The 20327-nt window shown below is 30.5% G+C and overlaps 1 protein-coding gene across 2 annotated transcripts in view; it reads left to right on the top strand.

The window, feature by feature from the left end:
- The first annotated feature begins 4196 nt into the window (after window positions 1–4196).
- The window catches only part of LOC126780493 (UNC93-like protein), an 87807-nt gene continuing 71676 nt past the window's right edge, over window positions 4197–20327 (top strand). For both annotated transcript variants that reach the window (XM_050505042.1, XM_050505043.1), the window contains exon 1: window positions 4197–4408. The gene's annotated coding sequence lies outside the window, so the exon portion shown is untranslated. The remainder of the gene's footprint in view (window positions 4409–20327) is intronic.

Here is a 20327-nt window from a genome sequence, read left to right as displayed (position 1 = left end):
TAACTAGAGGACAGATTGTGATGGGCTGCTTACCCTTACTTAGTACATTTCTAAGGGGAAGCACTATATTCAAAATGATAAAAGTAAAAAAAAATATTAGATTATAATGAATGGCTTTATTCAAAATATTTCTTATGCTGGTAATTAGTTAAACAACGCTGAGTCTTTTTTTTTCGAATATCAAATCAATAATGACAGAAATACAGTCAAAGGAGAGGGATAATAATAATAATCTGGGATGTTATTCACACACAGCCATCTGCTCCCAAATTAAGCAGAGCTTGTACTATGGAAACCAGACAACTGATATACTACATATATAGATAATTACACCCAGACTTAGGACAAACAGAGGGTGGAAATCGAACCCACAACCTTTGGCGTGAAGTATCTACCAATCACGCCAACCGGCCTATCATAAAGGGATTCAATAAGAGTTTAACCAATCAGTCGATAAGCAACGTTTAAAACTAAGGGTAATTTATTATTACTGCTGCATAATTATTTACAGCAAAAACAATTGGCTTAAATCCAAAAAACCTAAATGCATTGTGTTTATTTAACTTTAAACAAATATGTAAATCGCTACGTATAATGCTTCAATACTAAACGAGAGAATGAATACTAGAAGGAATAAACTTGTATCACGAAGTTTTCGACATCGCTTTATCAATATACACTTGCTGTGGTAGTTATTCGATTTTATAATAAGATCCAATAGCTCGCTACACATTTACCAATAAATCAATTTATAATTAGTTTCCGATCGATTCGTCCTCGTGTTTTTTAAGTATCCTCTTTCTTATTCTGTTACCTTCGACAACGTGTATGCAAAATTTCATGAGGATCGGTCAAGTAGTTAGACGAGAAAGCGTAACAAAACAACAAAATCACTTTCACATTTATGATATTAATAAGGATGTTAAAAAATATAAATAAACATTATTCTGTAAAAGATTATAGAGATGTTGAAAAAGCTAGGAGTCAGTATTCGTGGATTTTTATACATGATATTTAAATTTATTTTATTATATATGATTACATGTATATATATATATATATATGACTGATAAAAAAGAGTACTTAGTAACTGCTAAGTTTTATTGGTTTTTTTTCTATGCTAGTAGAACCGAAACGATGATAGCTTTTTTATCTTCTTACAATAACGAATTAAAAGTAGTTTTAGATTAAAAATAATTTAATTTTTGTACACTTTATAAAAATATATTTTTAATTGATTTAGTTGAATAAATTTTGAGAAACTAAACCGAAGCGGTTTTAGCTTTACATTTAATTGAATACTGTAATGTGACAATTCCAAAGTGCCATGTGCCAACTTGAGGTAATGTTTTTATCACATACATATATCAAATATTTTTTTATAGTATAGATAGGCCGACGAGCATATGGACCACCTGATGGTAAGTGGTCACCAACGCCCATAGACATTGGCGTTGTAAAAAAAATTAACTATTCATTACATCGCCATTGCGCCACCATCCTTGGAAACTAAGATGTTGTGTCTCATGTGCCTTTAATTACACTGGCTCAATCACCCTTCAAACTGGAACACAACAATACCAAGTACTGCTGTGTTGCGGTAGAATATCTGATGAGTGAATGGTACCAACCCAGACGAGCTTGCACAAAGCCCTACCACCAGTGCCTTTAATGAGTGAATCTTATTGAAATAGATCTATAGACAAGATTAACATAGTTTATTTATTTAATGTTGAAAATAATTTTACGAATATTTATTACCATCAATTAATTCCTTCAAATATAAAACGGTCAGCGTGATTTTATAGAATTGAGTACACTGTCCCAGGAAGGAATTGACTTCGCGAAATTGATAGCTTGACGTTACATATTTTTTTATAATCTGAGGGAACGGCTTTCTTACAGGGCCGGAAAGAGTTCAGGCGCTGGACCCTGGAAGTGTGTACAACACTTCCATCTCTTAAATTCCGGGCTGTTGATTACAATCTTTGACGGAAAGACCCAATAACTCTTCGGCCCAAACTGGGATTTGAACCCAGCGCCTCGGTATGCAGATACCAAGGTGCCTTGAATGTAGCCACTAGACTAACGAGGTAATCAACCGAACGACATTAAATATGATATCAATATTAAGAAAGGCAAAGATCGCTTACATCTATCCCGATTGTATTATACTATAAGTTTATATGAATCTAGAAACCAACTAAAACCAAATCAAAGCATAACAACACTTAATTTTCATGTGCTAAATATATGTGTATTATTTATTAAGTGCGGAGGTGAAGGAAAGCCTCTAAAGTAACCTGTACGTGTCAGATGAAATTATATTGCAAGTGTATCCGCATTAAAGTAGCGCCGTGAATCAAGCCCCAAAATTTATTATTTTAAAAAATATTTAAAAAAACATCATGGGTATATATTAATATTAAAATTGTACTTTAATCCTACTAAAAGAGCCGTGTTGCTCAATGATTTTAGAGCGTGAATCAAGCCCCAAAAATTATTATTTTAAAAAATATTTAAAAAAAACATCATGGGTATATATATGGGTATAATTTACTTTGTATGAAGTCGGGACTGCTTATACTTATAGCAGTGTGTCTATTGTAGTTATATATGTATCTAAACACGTGTATCATCGAAACCTTTGGATTCATTTTAAATGATACAACATAGTTGGTGTTCCTTATGCGTCGCACTTGATATTTTTCTATCGAATTGTATACTAAGAGGGTAAAATTAAAACCATATGATATATATAAGCAAAATGGGTATAAATAGGTTAAATGATTACCGTTGCTATATTAAGCAAGTTACTCGCATATTTAAAGAGTATAATTTTCTTATTTTTAATTAAAAACGAAAAGATGTTTAAATTTTAACACTTTGGAGGGACTATTATATTATAGTTTTGTACTATTAGATGAGTAATACATGAGATAGCCGAGATGGCCTAGTGGTTAGTACCACTAGGTTATTTAATCAATGATCGTGGGTTCAAAATTTGTCAAAAATGTGCTTATAATTCATCTCGTGCTTGACGGTGAAGGAAACATCGTCAGGATACCTGCATGTGTCTAATTTCAATGAAATTTTATCACATGTGTATTCAACCAACCCGCATTGGTGGAATAAGCCTCAAACCTTCTCCTCAAAAGGAAGGCAAGCTGTTACTTTACAAGATAATAATCGAAGTTCGACTTTAAGCAATTTGCTACTATTACACCAGAAATAATTTTTTGATAAATAATAAATGTTATATTGTTGTAAAGTAATTTATGTATAAAATATTGTAAATTGTACGGGTGGATACACATGAACGAGATGATTTATAAACTAGGCATATGAAGGTTCTGTGCTTGCCCGGGTTTCAACCCGCTATAGTCATGACTCACGCTTTAAAATCATTGAGCAACACGGCTCTTTTAGTAGGATTAAAGTACAATTTTATTGTTCGTATTTACAAACGGTTACTACACTTCTTCTTCAAAATAATATTTACTAAAATTTTTGGTACTTGCGTAAATTTTATTTAAGGTAGAATGGACGCATTCCTTTAAATAAATAAATCTATATTAATAAATATTCTGAAATTTTTTTTTTGATCTCAATAAAAATAATTGATTTATATTTTAGATTTGTTCTGTATAATTTTTTTCGGTCTATTTAGTATTAATTATATTATACCGAAAAAAATTTAATACAAAAATAACAAATAAGAATATGTTTTTTTTTTATTTAATCGACTTGAACTTAAAATTCACTGTTGAATAATTGAGTAACAAACGATATTTGCATTGAATTGTACGGTTTTACGAGTTTATAATATATTTGAATAGTTAAGATTAAGGACAATGTTTTAGAGAAACGGTTTTTTTTTTAAATATTTGTTCTTCGAACTTGATACGGGTAATCATTTGTAAAGCAATGGAAAAATATTATTTTTTAGAATGCATATATTTTTAAAGATAATTTAAGTTATTGAATATTGCTGAAAATTTTGTAATATTAAACGATACTTTTTTTTAGTCACGTATACTTGTGTGGGCTGAAGTTGTGGGATGTGATCAACGTCGAGGGCTGATCCGGCGAATGCACGGCGTGGGCGCGGGCGGCGGCGCAGGCTGCTGCGGGGTGCGCTGCGCGAGCGCAACATAAAACGGCCCCCGCGCCGCGCGGCCTTCAGTCCCAACCACGACCCGCGACCGCCAACACGCTTTCGCGACACCCACTCCCGCACTGCAACGCCGAGCATCAACACGCGATAGTGTTCGCGTTGAACGCGCGCCCTTTCTCTCACGCAGTGTGATCGTGCTTCGGTACGTGAATGCAAAACCGGACTACTCTCTTGACACGATACAGCGCAAAGGAATCCATCGCGATTCGGACATCTGAAACATTCTAAGGGGTGAGTGCTTAGACAATTAGCATAGCGAGTGTCCGCTTAGCGAGTTTGCAGATTACCGACGGCACTTTCCAAAACGCCCGCGCTCCTTGAGCCGCGGTCGTCGCGGATAATTTTGCAGATATGCGTCGGCGTTTCGCATTCGGCCCTTCCCTTTAGCGGGCTCTTTGCACTCCGAACGGCACGCCTCCGCTAAGGTTAACAGCTCTGACGGTATTTGTAAATATGGTCGAGGCGAAAAATTTTAATACGACATAATATGCCGATAAAATATTTCGTTTTCCTCACGTCGACTTATTCGCAAATTTAAATATCTCGTATCGATGTCGCAGTGAAAAGCGGTTCTCGATTCGACGCGTATGTTTGATTCTTTTGTTCGCGCGTTATTCACTCGCGACAGGTATGAAATACAAAAACCATTATAACACCTTTAGCTCGCGTAAACTCGTTGGGTAATAATGAAAAACATAAAATATTTAAACGAAGCGATTCTGATATGACGATAAGGCGACTGTCGAACCAAAAAAAAATAAAACTATTTCTTTTTCTTGTGTATTTTGTGTGTAATTATCTTGTAGTACGATTTGAACTTTGCAAACAGGCGAGTTTGTCGTGTGAATAATTATATATTAAATAATAGACAGTTGCGATACGAAGTTGGTTCATAAGATATATTGAAGGTACTCGGGAGTAAACATTCCGAGCGCTATCAGCGTTAACTCGAACGTACCCGTCACTTGGTTACCGTTTAACCGCCAGAATAATATACCATACAATTGTAAAAATATTTATGATATATTAACCTATTGTGTAGCCGAGATGGCCCAGTGGTTAGAACGAGTTAATCTTAACCGATGATCGTGGGTTCAAACACGGGAAAGCACCATTGAATTTTCATGCGCTTAATTTGTGTTTATAATTCATTTCGTGCTTGATGGTGAAGGAAAACATCGTGAGGAAACCTGCATGTGTCTAATTTCATTGAAATTATGCTACATGTGTGTTCTACCAATCCGCATTGGAGTAGCGTGATGGAATAAGCTCCAAACCTTCTCCTCAAAAGGGAGAGGAGGCCTTAGCCCAGCAGCGGGACATTAACAGGCTGTTATTGTCTTAACCTGTTAATGATTACGATGTCCAACGCTGTTGGTACACTCTCGGACAATAACATAGTGTAGTAATTAATTGTTAGACAAACTGTTGTTACTGGATTGGTAAACAATAAATCTCCCTCGATAATTTTGACATTATTATCAATATTACCTTTCATATCCGTGTTATATTGTAATCGATTTAACAATTGATCAATTAATTAAAAAGCCTAATCAATATTTTTATTTAAACTACCGCATTATATCGATTGCTACGCTGCTATAATTACACCTTTGATATATTGAAATTGAATGTTAAGTTATTCATATAAATGAACTATTTGTCTTTAATATGAATTTATTTATGTATTCATTTAAATTATATTTCAAGTACAATGTACCTAATGATCATATCGTTATTCTAAGAATATCTATGATTTTTTCTTGTTTAACTTGTATATAAAGTATCAGTACGCGTATGTCAGACTAAAAATATAGCGGAAATCTTGAGATAAAATGTCATCACTGTTGTTTAATATGTTGGTAAAGGTTACGTAATGTAACGTCGAATAGTTATGAAAATATGAAAACCAAACAAGTTACGAGAATTAAAACCGAAGGGAAAAAATCACATGAGTGCTGTTCCTTTTCTTGTTGTTAACGCCAAGCACCAAAACTCACGCAAGGCATGTGTATATTTGCCTGACTTGCCAATTTGTGTATCTCTTCGTATACATATAGAATTTCAATGAAACTCTTCAAAATATTCTTTAGTCACTTCATTTCGATGTCGATCTTACAAGTTGCAAATGACAGTAATTAAAGAAATTCATTAAATATACGAGTCTGCCTTTAGTCCTACTTCAAATAGATATAAAGTATTCCGCCAAATTGTTTTGTTTTTATAAATAATATGCCATTTATTAAAAGAAAAATAAAAATTGACAATTCACTAACTAGAAGCTGGTTTCCTTGGCATTTCTTATAAAGAAATATTATTAGAACTTTTAAAGTAGATAAAGCTTTTGCAAATGTCAATTGTGACTACAATGTGACAACAATTTTTCCTGTTGTCGAAATATGATTAAGTAGGTAAATATGTCTTTCATTATATACAAAGTCTTTGTATACAAGTCGGTGGGTTTTTCTTTATTATATAAAAGAATTAAAGCTTATATATTACATCAAAATAACAACAAATACAAAATATTTCATATTATTTTACTTCGAAAAGGGAAGTCCCAAGAAATGTTATTATTTATTTATATTATATTATTTTGTGTCATGGTTTCGAAATTTATTAAAGGTCATCTTAAATGTTGTTGTCCGCGGGAGGGAGGGGAATTTTCAAATATACGAACTTGTTTATTTTACACAAACAAGTTTATTTTGTTTATTTTAAAACAAAACAGGCAAAAACAAAATAAAGTAATGACAAAGAATATAATCTGCCAATTAAGTTCAATTTAAATTTTTCTGTAAATAATATCATCATATTACATATAATGTTCGTATAAAAAGTATTTAAAAAAAACACTGAAGACAGATCGCATGTTTCTAATTATTAAATTAGCTGTTGACGAGTTCCATTACATTATTATTGAAGAAATTTTCCGTAATCAATGAATCTGATAGCTCGAATGTGAACCCTATATAAATGTTAATTGCGGTGTCCTAGCTTGTATCATCAAAGCGTTCAAAGCGCTTAGCGTGTAAAATTACTGAAATATGGACTGTATTTATAGCTGCATAAAGAGCGATATGAAATGGCTCTGAAAACTTATAGTTAATTATTGCCTAGTTTCCGAATACGCTAACCGCTAAGTTAATACGTTCTTCCATGGACAATTTCTAATTATTTCCCGCAAATACTTGTCATTCGTTCTTGACATTTGGCAAGAAATATATTTAAGTTATATTAAAAAAAAAAAACTGATATTAGTGTTTATGAGATATTATTCTTTACGGTATTTGTGTGAGATTAAAAAACCGTTGAGTTTTTATTCGTTGATTATTATGCAAGATATATTAATTTAATTGTAGATAGTTGGTGTACGTAATTAAGTTGGTGAAAAATAATCTCATCACTACTAAGTTAAAATTAAATTAAATTAATTGTAAAAACCTCCTTCATTTTTATTGTTTCAATAAAAAAATTTAATGTCGTTCCTTTTTTTAATATTATTGATCAATTAAACTGCAAATTAGGAAAACAATTTTATAGCAGTACCTTTCTTTTTAATTAAAAGTATTATTATCGAATTTATCCATTTCGATAAAAGTGATGATATTTTAATCACAACAAAATTTACATACCACGCACGCAAAACAAGGTTTTATATAATAATAAAAAAATAATTTATCTGACGTATCATAATGTTGAAAAGGTAACGGCATTGTCCTTTAGCAGTTAGCTTGTCGACAGTTAAACGATAAATTTTGCCGTCCTCAAGGTGCATTGCAACCAACCCATCGGACTTTTGCAATGCGTAGGTGTTTGATGTAATAGCGTTATGATAATGTAATGCATACATTATAATATGAAAAATCAATTGCAATAATGGAAATAAAAGTGTAGTAACAGTCTGTTAGTGACCCAGCGCTGGGCAAGCCTTTCTCTCCTTTTAAGGAGAAGTTTCGAAGCTTATTCTACCACACGGTTCCAATATAACCCATATTGAATGAACATGTGGCAGAAATGCATCCGACACATTCAGGGTACATTTGAGATGAATTATAAACACAGATCAAGCACATAAAAGCTCTATAATTTTTGTCCCATCTTCGGTGATCTATGTAAAACTCGTTTCAATTTAAAGCGTTTTCAAATCGATTTTCTTTTAGACCTAATGACTTCTCATTCGTAAACGTATCTGAATTTAGCAGTTTATATCTTTTAAAATGTCTGATTAAGTCAATTATCATTAATAAAAAAGCAATAATTTCAACAAGTATTGCGTAAAAAACTTACATATTAGTGTTAGATGTTAAAATATTATATTGATCGATATTTAAAGTTGTGACCTCTTGTGAACCCGATAAAAAAACAAAATGGATCGTAACTTACTTCGTCTTTCATGCTCTCTTGCTTTCTCTCAAGTGCTTAAAACTTTCAGCGTGGACTTTGAATAATTATACATACTTGAATTGAAAAATTAATTAAAGACAAAATTCGTTTAACGCTGTGACGATCTTCGTGTGATGATGGCAATGTTTTCAATACATAATTGCTTATGGGTTTCTTGCCGTTACTTTCAAATGCTTAATAAAAATTAAATCCTGATTTAGTGGTTATACATGTAATATAGTCTTGTAAAATGACAATTCAAAGTCAACTTGGCAAGAGCCTACCAAGTAAGCCCTTTGAATTATCTTTTTTTTTTACTTTTCTGGCGTGTGTCTACGCTATTTGAGCGCAAAATATTCTGCCAATGTCACGTATAATTGAATTATCATTATATAATGTATATAGATTTTGTGTTTTTGGTATTACACTTATGTTATAACGGTTTCTTTCGTAATGTCATATCAATGTCATGCGTTTTTGAAATGCTTACGCTGCGCATTAATAACTGTCACTAATTTATATATGATGTTGACGTAGAGTATTTCACTTTAAATTAAAAAAAAATTAAAAGATAGTTTGCTTACTTAGCATAACGTAGTGAATAATATTTTTACAATTTCGTTAACTATTATAATTACTATCGATCATTATTAAAATTCTGAGATATAGCAATTATATTATTTTATTGCATGTATAATATAACGCGTAGTTTAAAAATAATCGAACTGGATAGAACCGGTGTACTCTGGTTGAAATATACTGTTCTATGGGCTGTTGGAAACATGGAAGGTGGACGTGTTGCATAACATTATAAAAGGCATTATTCCATCAAATTATAGCGCTATGCTGCGCCTTAATAGCTACATTTTTCTTTTACAAATCAATGTAACTTACTTTGCTTGGTTGCAGTCTTTCCTTAAAATACTCGTGGTTATAATGCGTCTATAACTGTCATTTCAAAATGTTGATAATTCGGCTGACATTGTTCACTATTTATAGCCATGTTTTTCGTGGTTAGTTACCCTATCAATGTTCAAATAACAACATTTTTATACAACGACGTATTAATGCATAATCTCTATATACGCGCGTTTTGATGTTTGGTTTCCGTAGCTGTGTTTTTTTGATTATTCGGATCTTCGTTTTACTTTTAACAGATATTATTACATTTAAAAAAAAATCGAACATAAAAGTGCGGGAAATAAAACTATTAAAATTTCATAAGATTTATGACAATAATAAATGCTTAAATTTATCCAATTTTCCATTTACGTTTTATTTTATTGAATAAAATATCATCGTAATAAACTTTATTGAGGAGTTTCTAGCTACTTAGATAAAACGTTAAAGCAATTGAAAAAGTTACGATGATTTGAACACGTTTAAGAATATCGTTAAATATTCAATACTTTTTTTATTGACGGAAGAATCGAGATATTTTATCATTGCTTCTCGGGAAGACGATGACCTATTACGATAACATAAAAATTTAGCTCCTGCTTAATTTTAATCACAATAGCATGCGAATGTAAATATTTAAAAACACACAATGCCATTTGAGAGACCCATTCTATTTCATATCTCACATCGCCACAGATAAAGTATTAGTTCTAAAACGTTTAACAATAGATAAATAATACTCATTTCCACAAACATATGTATTTATTGAGAAAATATTCAATCCGCAAAATTATATGAATAATTCATCGAAGTCATTCAGGATTTAACCATTATGCGTGGAATAAAATACCATACGATTAATTCTTTGTGACAGAAATTACAAATATACATATAAGTAATATACACCCGCTGAATATATTGGTTGATAAATAAATAGTAGCCAATTGCTTCGGTAATCGTACGAAAAAAAATTGTACATAATTTTGTATATAATATATCTCTAGTTTTACACTATGTACTTGTAAATATATTGACATCAGTTGATCACAAGGAGTCTGGAATTGAGGACCCATGTTTCGGAACGTACGTAAAGCCGTTGGTCCTGCGCCTGAAGCATCGTTTTATGAGAGCGAGGAAATAGATAGCGATATACCTGTATTAGCGCTTACACTTGTGCACTAAAGTAAGTTCTGCTCAGGAAAACCGAAAACTATCTTTTATTCTATCTCCACCGAAAGTCAGTCGAAAACATTTTTTGGCAAGACTGATATCTAACCCAAAAACAACAGGTGTTAAGTGAAATCATTAATCAAATATCAGAGACTGATTCAAACAAACTTGTTTCCCGTTTTTATGACGTACTAGGATTTTGCAATAAACACTTGCCACTTGACAGATATTCAAGGTTCTATAACTAATTACATTTAAGTCGTATTTAAGATAGAAATCCCGTCAAAACCTTACGAAATAATATTAGTTATTGCCGTTAAAATAAATACTTGGATTTGCAACATTAATAACAAAATGTTCGATTTTTAAAAACCGGAAATGTCACAACTATTCGTTTATATATTTTAAATAATTTGTGTAAAAGAACGTGGCGTACAGACACGATAATTAAAACAAAGCCATCTGTAATCCGTCCAAGAACCAGCGTAAGATACATATCTTACGCTGGTTCTTCTCCGGTCTGATATTATTCCCGACGCGTTAGTAGTTTTTTGCCATTCAATTGGCAAGAGTTACAATAATCATTGTAATTTGTTTGATACCTTTGAATAGAATCTTGACTGAAGATTGTTATTACTCGAGATTTAATCCCGACATCACTAGCTTTAATGTTTTTATAATTCATCTCGTGCCTGGTTATAGACAACTTATAGACAATTGCAACCTGCGTCGGGTGATAATTGGTGGCATGTTAATCTACCAACCCTTGATGGAAGAGCTTGGTGGGATAAGTCCCAGTTTCTAATTAAGGGAGGCCTCTGCAACTGTGGGATATAAACAGAACGTTACTTACTAACACTCACTTGTTTGAAGATATTATTGATGCAGTTTCGAAGAACTGGGTCATTTGTAATAAATTTTATATAAAGATGACAGCTAAATAAATTAGATTTTTTTTTAAATAATACAAAGTACATTTGCTAAAAATTTCGCTTAAAAATATCGATAAAAATTATTTTTCCAATATAAGGCTATAAAAAATTAAAGCTCATTTATTGATACGAATATGGTAATTGTTTTCTTGTTACATATGTCATTTATAGCCAATTAGACCGATTTCGATTCGACCTACTAAATATAACGAACGAACGCGGTAGTTGAAAACCCTCTGTCTAAATATATTTTAATGTATACATTTCATTCGAACTAAACTACTCATGCTAACAAGCAATTCTACTATTACGCCAGATTTTCAATTTCAAACATATAACATTACCTCAGAACATTACTACATTTATTATGTTCATTACATTACTATTTTCATATATTATGTTACTTTTTTAATGTATTCTAAATTTAAAAATGTTACTCTGAAAGAATTTATTTAACTTTTTATAAACAATAATGTCAATATTGTGGCTCAGACAAAATATTAAACAATCCGAAACAGTGATTTAAATTTTGTATTATAAAAGTTACATTACACTTTTTTATATTTAATCACAATAATTAGTTCATAAGGTTTTTATTTAAAGAATAAAAACTCTCGTCTTATTAAAGTAAAGTTTTTCTCTAAAAATAGACAGGTATGCTAATGTACATTTAATAGGGACCGGTAGACCATCGCGGTTCATTAGTATTATCGCTAACATTGACTTAATTACATAGATACAGCGATAACCCATACGTATATACTTGATAGTGTTTATGATGTAAAAATTTAATACAATATATATCTTATTTACTTCGTACCAAAATTAAGTTCACTGATTATGCCCTGACAGACCTGCTCTTTCAATGTATAGGATATACACTGAAAAGGCAGGTCAACAACAATTTTAACCCGCGGATTCTCATCCCTTCTTCACCTTATCTAAAATGCTTTCAATGGTTGTTCTTTTGCTGCGTGAACACTGAAGTTTATGAAAACGTGACATACAGTAGCAATGTATGTATTTTATTAATGCGTTATAATAAAACAACATAGAAAACACGTAATTGAATATAAAAAAATTTTAAGAATCCAAAAAAAACAAAGAATAACTATACGCTTTATACAGTTTGTAATTTAAGGTCTTAAAGTATTATTTGATACTAACAGTGATCAATTAATACTAAAATGTATAGTTAAAGGTGGTGAACCTTATATTCAGGGTAAAACGGAATCAAATATCAAAATAATAATCTCATTATTAAACGGTCTAATAGCCTCTTTAATTTGTTTTGCTAATAAATAATTTGTTATCATTATAAAAACGATCGATATTCGTAACGCGAATACAATGCTGTGTTATCCAAAGAGAACAAGGCCAGGAGATCGCGTTGATGTCGTATTAACGGAGCGGTATTTTTCAAGCGTCGCGAATGGAAAGTAAAATAAATAAATACATTATCTGATTAAAGTTAATACAATTTAAATATATCTTAATGAACTTGTATATCATGTATTATCGAGTTATAACTAATATTTAGTCATATTTTTAAATAAATGGTTTTTTTAAAGTAATTATTTAAACATTTATGTTAAACAGTCTTATAATACAATAAGATTTTAATGTCACTGATTTCATTTGAAAAATAAATAATTTGTATTATAATCAATTGAATAATATTTATGGGCATTAATAATATTAATGAAGTAGGCTTACTGAAAGATGATCTTAAATTGAACTAGTCTCACAACGGGAGAACTTGTTTCTCGATTGAAAAATAATGACACAGCATTTTCACGTATACATTTCATACTAATTAGAGTTGCGTTTTAATTGCTATTTAAATTGAATGTAAAAATAATATTAATAATTAATTATTAGATTAGAGTTTCAATAGAACGTTCCTACGAATTATTAAATAAATAAACAGATAAAACAATTAAATACTTCTTCTAATATGTACATTGTATATAATATTATATAAATATTTAAAAATAATTTTAATTTCAAATATTAACGAAAAATACACCTGTGACGTTTAAAATTTCGTCTAAATACGATCTAAATAATAATAATTAATTTAGATCGGTATCTATATTATTTAAAGCATGATCAATCGAGCGCAAGTTTATCCTGAGAACACTTTCTAATGGTCGGTTATTCACGTGACACATCCGATGTAGAGCTGGTTCACATTGGGTATGACTGATACTTTTGTCACTGGCCGGCTATCGACTTTTGCTAATAAAAATATGTGATGTTATTTATACTGCTATATTTTGGTACTGTGATGTTTATGTTTCTATCAATGGAAGAAACGTCAGCAGGCAAAATTTCTGCTTAAAGATGTAATGATGATGTAATGACAACATTTTGAATAACATTAAAAAAAAATACACCATCCACATTTATCAGAGGTCGAGATGGTATCACCATAAGCCGTTAAATAACATCAAATGGTTTTAAATTATAAGAATAATTTATTAATTAAAAAAAAATTAAATTCCCGTTCACTTGCTTGCGACAATAAAATGATTATATCGACGATTTTAAATGAATTGATAAGACGTGTAACAAGTAACAACGGTATTATTATCTGGGTCGTCCGTAATGATTTATCATATAAAACAGGTTTTTTTTTAATTTCCGTTTTAAGTATGCTAACAGCCAACGTCCTTTACCTCCCGACCTCATGATAAATAAACGATTTGGAAATAATTAAAACAAATAAAACAAATTTGACATTGTTTAAACGTGTTTAAGTTCTGCGAAGACAAGGTTAATTCTTTTAGTTTTAATTTTTTTATCGCGAAACCTCCTTTTATTAATTCTATATATGAATTATTTTAAAAGATTTAATTTCAAATATTTAATATATATTTTTTAGTTACTAATATTTAATGTATTACTTTTAGTTTACTACCTAACATCTCTTTATGAGCGTATATTAACTCGTTAAAATATTGTTTTTTTTTTTTAAATCACAAGAACGAATAAGTCGTATTTCAAATTGTAATGTATATTTAAATTATAAACTCTGTTATACATTTTTTTATACTTTTTTCATTACAATGCTCTATGTATTGTAGCAATTTATAAAACTTTGGCACTTTTTTCATTATTAATAATCTAATTGTTCCACACGAATGATAATGGATGGATGAATCATGATTTCAATGGATTCAATACGAATATGTTAATTTTATACCTATTTACACAGTGCATACAAATATATAAAATAGAAATAATTTGTATTAGAAAAGTATGGCGTCAACTTGAGCCATAGGAAGTCTATTCACATTAACTTTCATTTTCCATCTTTACATGGCGACAGGATTCACTTGCTTTTAATTACGGTAATATATACCGTATCGCTTTGCAATAAAGGCGAATGGTTCTTTACCGAACGATTGAAGTGAGGAAAAGCGACAGTTATCACGAATAACCTTGTGTTTGTTTATCCGAACCCTTTTGGGGATTTATGTCAAGGACTAAGTCATAGGGGCAACTTGGGGCTTCCAATGATAGTGATAACTCGTCATCTCGTTGCTCTATGATTCTATGCTTATATCCGTATTATTTTTACTATTACGCTTTTTTATTGTAAGCACAAAATGTGACCTAAAATTTATGATAAATTTGCGTTTCTTCTTGTAGTGTTTTCTATGACAGCCAGTTTTGTAAGTATTGATTTAGCTGATTTAATAATACGTTGGTTACGTGACTTGAGGTTTATTTCTAATAATGACCTACATATATACAGTTGTTAATATAGTGTATATTTAGTAGCTTCTAACTGTGCTAGGAATAAAGTTATGTTATCAGTACTAAAATATTGTTGAATGTAAACTACGCAAGCAGTGACCACAAATTTTATTATCACAGACAATTCCAATTACACATTTTTTTATACTTAATCAATAATAAATGGTTAATATGGCCTATTAAATAAATACATTGTCTTTTTTAAAATTAGCTTGAATATTTCGATTGTAAAAATTTTATTACATAATTTTAAGGTACGTGAAATCTCAAAACCATTTAAGGATTGATGGTAATTTACTTTACGTTCATTAATTAGCTCAAGTACGTTATCACAATAAAAATATAATGCTTTATTATGATCGTACTCAGAAGGACGATAATATGACATGATTCTATGATGCTTATTATGTACGATCGTTTCGAGAGCTTAAACTGTAACACTGGGATGTTTGTTATATTATTAATAATATTTGTTTTCATTTTAGTGTTATTTTAACTGAGCACGCGCTATTTATGTGTCAAGTCGGTGGCTAAGACCTTAGTTCTCAACTGAAGTATTGAGTTATACCGCGTTATTTTATAAAACTTACCAATTAAATATTAGAATTACTTCTTTACTTACATCTAAATTATATGTCAACGAGTTAAAAATATATAAAATGTACAGTATTTATATATATGTTAAATTTATTAAAATATTTGCAACCTTAATCCACTCGATAACAAATTCGTCTTTATCATTATATACAGGTTGGGAATATGAAAATATACTAACGTTTATATATAATTAATATACAACTAATACAAAAGTTTTATGACATTACACGATTGAGTTCTAAATTAAGTGTCTGGTTTGTTCATACAAAATACGTTCCACTAACAGAATCACCGAGACATAAAAACGTTAAGATGGTCTACTTTAGTCGCTAGCTAATTTCTGTTAGCTATATGATGATTAATTTTGTTGACGATTTGATACTAGAAATTGTTTCTAAGAGTAGGTCAAATTGCAGACTTCCTTATTTCGACACGAATTCCTTAGCCCACTGTGGCCTTAGGACGGCTTTAGATTGTGAAAAATTTATTTGTTCACTATATATTGGAAATTAAACATGTTAGTCAATTATTTCGTTTTATTTAAATTTGTTAATAAATGACAACTAAGTTTTATCTGCTTATTATTATATATAAAATATCGTGCGAATTTTCGCATTATAGAATGCGTTACAGCGTGTGATAATAACATACGAAAAAGTTTTTATTGTTCGAGCTTAGTCGAATTAATTACTGAACGTAAAATAATTCGAGACCAATTTTTAACGTCGTTTGCAATTTAATTTTATTCTAATTTTGATTTTATCTTTATTCTTATACTTAAGTATATATATTTTATAGTTAATTGCATCATTTGAATGCGAGAGCTATATGTTTTTGGACAATACCCATCTGATCAGTTCTGAACGGAGACTAGTTATATTGCGGGCACACAATATTTTTATTAATTTGTCAATCTATTCGGGGTATAACGGGGTAACATTGGTATAATAACTGCAGACTATTACTATGAATTACTAGACATAAAAACTTCAACAAGGAATTTGAACTTTCCAATGCGGGTTGGTAGAACCGTGACAGATTTTTATTTGTCACATACAGGTTTCCTTACGATGTTTTTCTTCACCCCCAAGTACGAGATAAATTATAAAAACAAATGGCACATAAAACAACAGTGTTACCTGTCCGGGCTGGAAATCGAAATAATTGCTTAATATACCTGTAATCAAACCACTCATCGCGTTTTACATTTAGTTATATTTAAATACATAAAGAAATCCTTAACTCTGAATTATATTCGAAGTATGTAGAAATGTTGAATGTGTAATTTTATTTCAGTAAAGTAATTGTTTTATTTATTATGTATCATTATATGATAATATTTTTATTAAAGTATTTTAATTAAAATTTCAAATTTTAACAAAACAAAGCGAATAACCTTAAATTTATTGAGTACATACACAAATAAATCCTTATTCCTATCCAACCCCGGGTTGGGCTACTAAAAAAGGTATTTAGTTTATCTGTCTATAAATTCTCACTAGAAGCCCAGAAGTTGACATTGCTTACACTCCCATGCCTTGGATAGCACGTGAAGCCGGTGTTACACCTTAACTCTTCGGTCGTGTCCGATTAGCCGTCCCAAATTGTTGCGTGTAGTCCCGTACCCTTGAGAATCGAAATCGGTTAGGAGGGCATTAAAAACGATTTGGCATTCCAATTGTGTCCTTAAAGAATGTTTAAATAATACATGTATTTACAAGTCAATAGTTTACACGTAATGATGATAATAGAAAATTACATTCCGTGAGCAGAAAAGGCAAATAAGCTAACGATTAGTTAATAAGACCGCCATATAAAAATTTTGTTGACGTCATATAGTTGAAACAATTTCATGAAGTTGACATAATGAATTAATGAATGATGTATTCATTTTTTTAATTTAGTATTCGTTGTGAAGCTTATTTGAATGGAAAATACAATTTCCACATTAACACACAAAAAAAAAACGTTATTAAAGAGTCGAGATGGCCTAGTGGTTAGAACGCATGAATCTTAACCGATGATCGTGGGTTCAAACCCGGGCAAGTACCACTGAATTTTCATGTGCTTAATTTGTGTTTATAATTCATCTCGTGCTTGACGTTGAAGGAAAACAGGTGTATTCTACCAACCCGCATTGGAGCAGCGTAGTGGAGTAAGCTCCAAACCTTCTCCTCAAAAGTGAGAGGAGGCCTTAGCCCAACAGTGGGACATTAACAGGCTGTTACTTTAGATGTTATTACATTGACCGTAGATTAATACTATAAGTAATAATGTATGTATTCGATACCTCTGCGTTATCTTCAGATAAAAAAACATAATTCATAAAACCATTCAGCAATAAATAAAGTATATAAAACTTTAATTATATTTTTAAAACAAAACATCCATGACAAATTAATGGTTAAAAGTATGTCAAACATTTATAGCTTCAAATAATGCAGTGCAGTTAAAATATTCGCAAACACTGAACTCTACTTAATATGTTATTAGCAAAGTCGTATTAGAATATAGAAATATCCTATTCGAAGGTTTCGTTTACGGAAAAAAAACAACTAATCTTCCGAAAACGAGCGTGCAGTATTCAAAACATATTAAGAGTCAAGGTGCTCTTCATACAATGTTATCGCTGACTTTTCAAACGGTTAAATACGAAAGAGAAATAAAATTATATATACGCACGAGTTTAAATACACGAATAATTACTGATTTTCATTTGATATTTTTTTTGAACTTAGATGTCGTTGGTTTCGTAAAAGTTTTTAATGCCTTTGGATGTTTTGATATTTAACCATATAAAATACATTTTCCCCAAATAAATCGAAACAGGGCAAACGAAAGGTGGTCGTATTTATCACGCTATAATCATGTCTTTCAATTTAGATTTCTCTACTCTGTTATTAAAGTCAGCGTCAATAATTTATCACCGATTAAAATCGGTCAATTAAAAAAATAAATTTATATAAAATAAACAACGCCTAAATAAATTACTTATTGACTATGAGAGAGTACTCCTGTGTTTGCGAATACATTGTTAATTTTTATTTTTTTGCTTAAATGGAGATTTTGAGATTTGCCGATGTAAGCATGATGTTACAGTAAATGAAATATTACATATAAAATAATCTACTAACCAATATACAAAGAAGAAATACCAGAAGATGCAGAGCGTTACGGAAAAGGTTTTAGTGTTTAATATTATTATATAAGTAAGATGCACTTCGCAGTTGTAAACGCTTTAAATTTAGATTTAACGTGACAAGCGTGAAGTTAATGTTCTTATAATATTATATATATTTAATTTATATTAGCATAATATGATTGAAAGCAGAGCAATCGTAGTAAGACGTAGAGTGGATCGTAACTCTGTTCATTATAGCCAATATTGCACAGATACAATAATTTGTGCAATATGACAAATATCCGGTACAATGATTAAGGACTAATTACTTAAATACGTATTAGTCGGATGAATTGTGAACAGGAACGAATAACGGAAAGGTATATCAGTATATAATATTACTGTTCATAGCATAGGTCTCACGTATTTGATTTTGTTAATATGCTCAAAGTATATGACGTTTTGACAGATTAATTGCACATTGTCGGTCTAGTTCATGCGTCCGAATTCAAACTGGTGCATTAGCTTTCTATTAATAAAATAATACACAAAATGTTCTTGTTTTCTTTTATGTGTGACTAATATATATGGCGTTTGTATTCAATTACTATTTGCTTCATGGTTCATTACGATAGCAAGTTTAATGTTTTTGATGCTAACATAAAACTTGTGATGTGTGACGTAACTTTGCTTAAGTAATTATTTTTATAGATTTTTTCAATTTTTTTTTTAATTTACATCCTTACAACTTTTTAACTGGTATAACAAAATAAATGATGTCATAAAGAAATATAAACCGACTGAGTAGGCCTTTCATTAAAATCTCATTATCACAATATAAAAAATATGCACGGACAGATAACACTTTGTTACGTATTTATTATACTTGTACTTACGTTACATATAACTGGAATAAAATAAAAATTAAAAGATTAGTAATGCTTAGTTTTAGGAAAACCTAATATTCCTAAAATCACCTCCAAAGAGAAATGATTGTTCGACAAAATATGCGCATCGACGAGTGAGGCATATGTATATCAACGGACGGGTTGATCTATTGAAGCTACAAATTAAAAAGTTCAATTCCTAAACCTTTAAGAAGTATCAAAAATACAATATAACCGAATCAGTGGTTGTCCTTTTCATATCTAAATTGTTAATGCGTAGTAATTATAATATATATATGTATGTTTCCAAATACATTGTCAATCATTTACGATGGTCAAAGTTATAAAATTTTATAGCAATACATTTGTATTTATGTTAACGCTATATATTT

Source organism: Nymphalis io, chromosome Z (genome assembly GCF_905147045.1).
Source record: "Nymphalis io chromosome Z, ilAglIoxx1.1, whole genome shotgun sequence".
Classification (NCBI taxonomy): Eukaryota; Metazoa; Arthropoda; class Insecta; order Lepidoptera; family Nymphalidae; genus Nymphalis; species Nymphalis io.
Note: the sequence above shows the minus strand (reverse complement) of the source record. Positions and strands in the feature narration are given on the sequence as shown.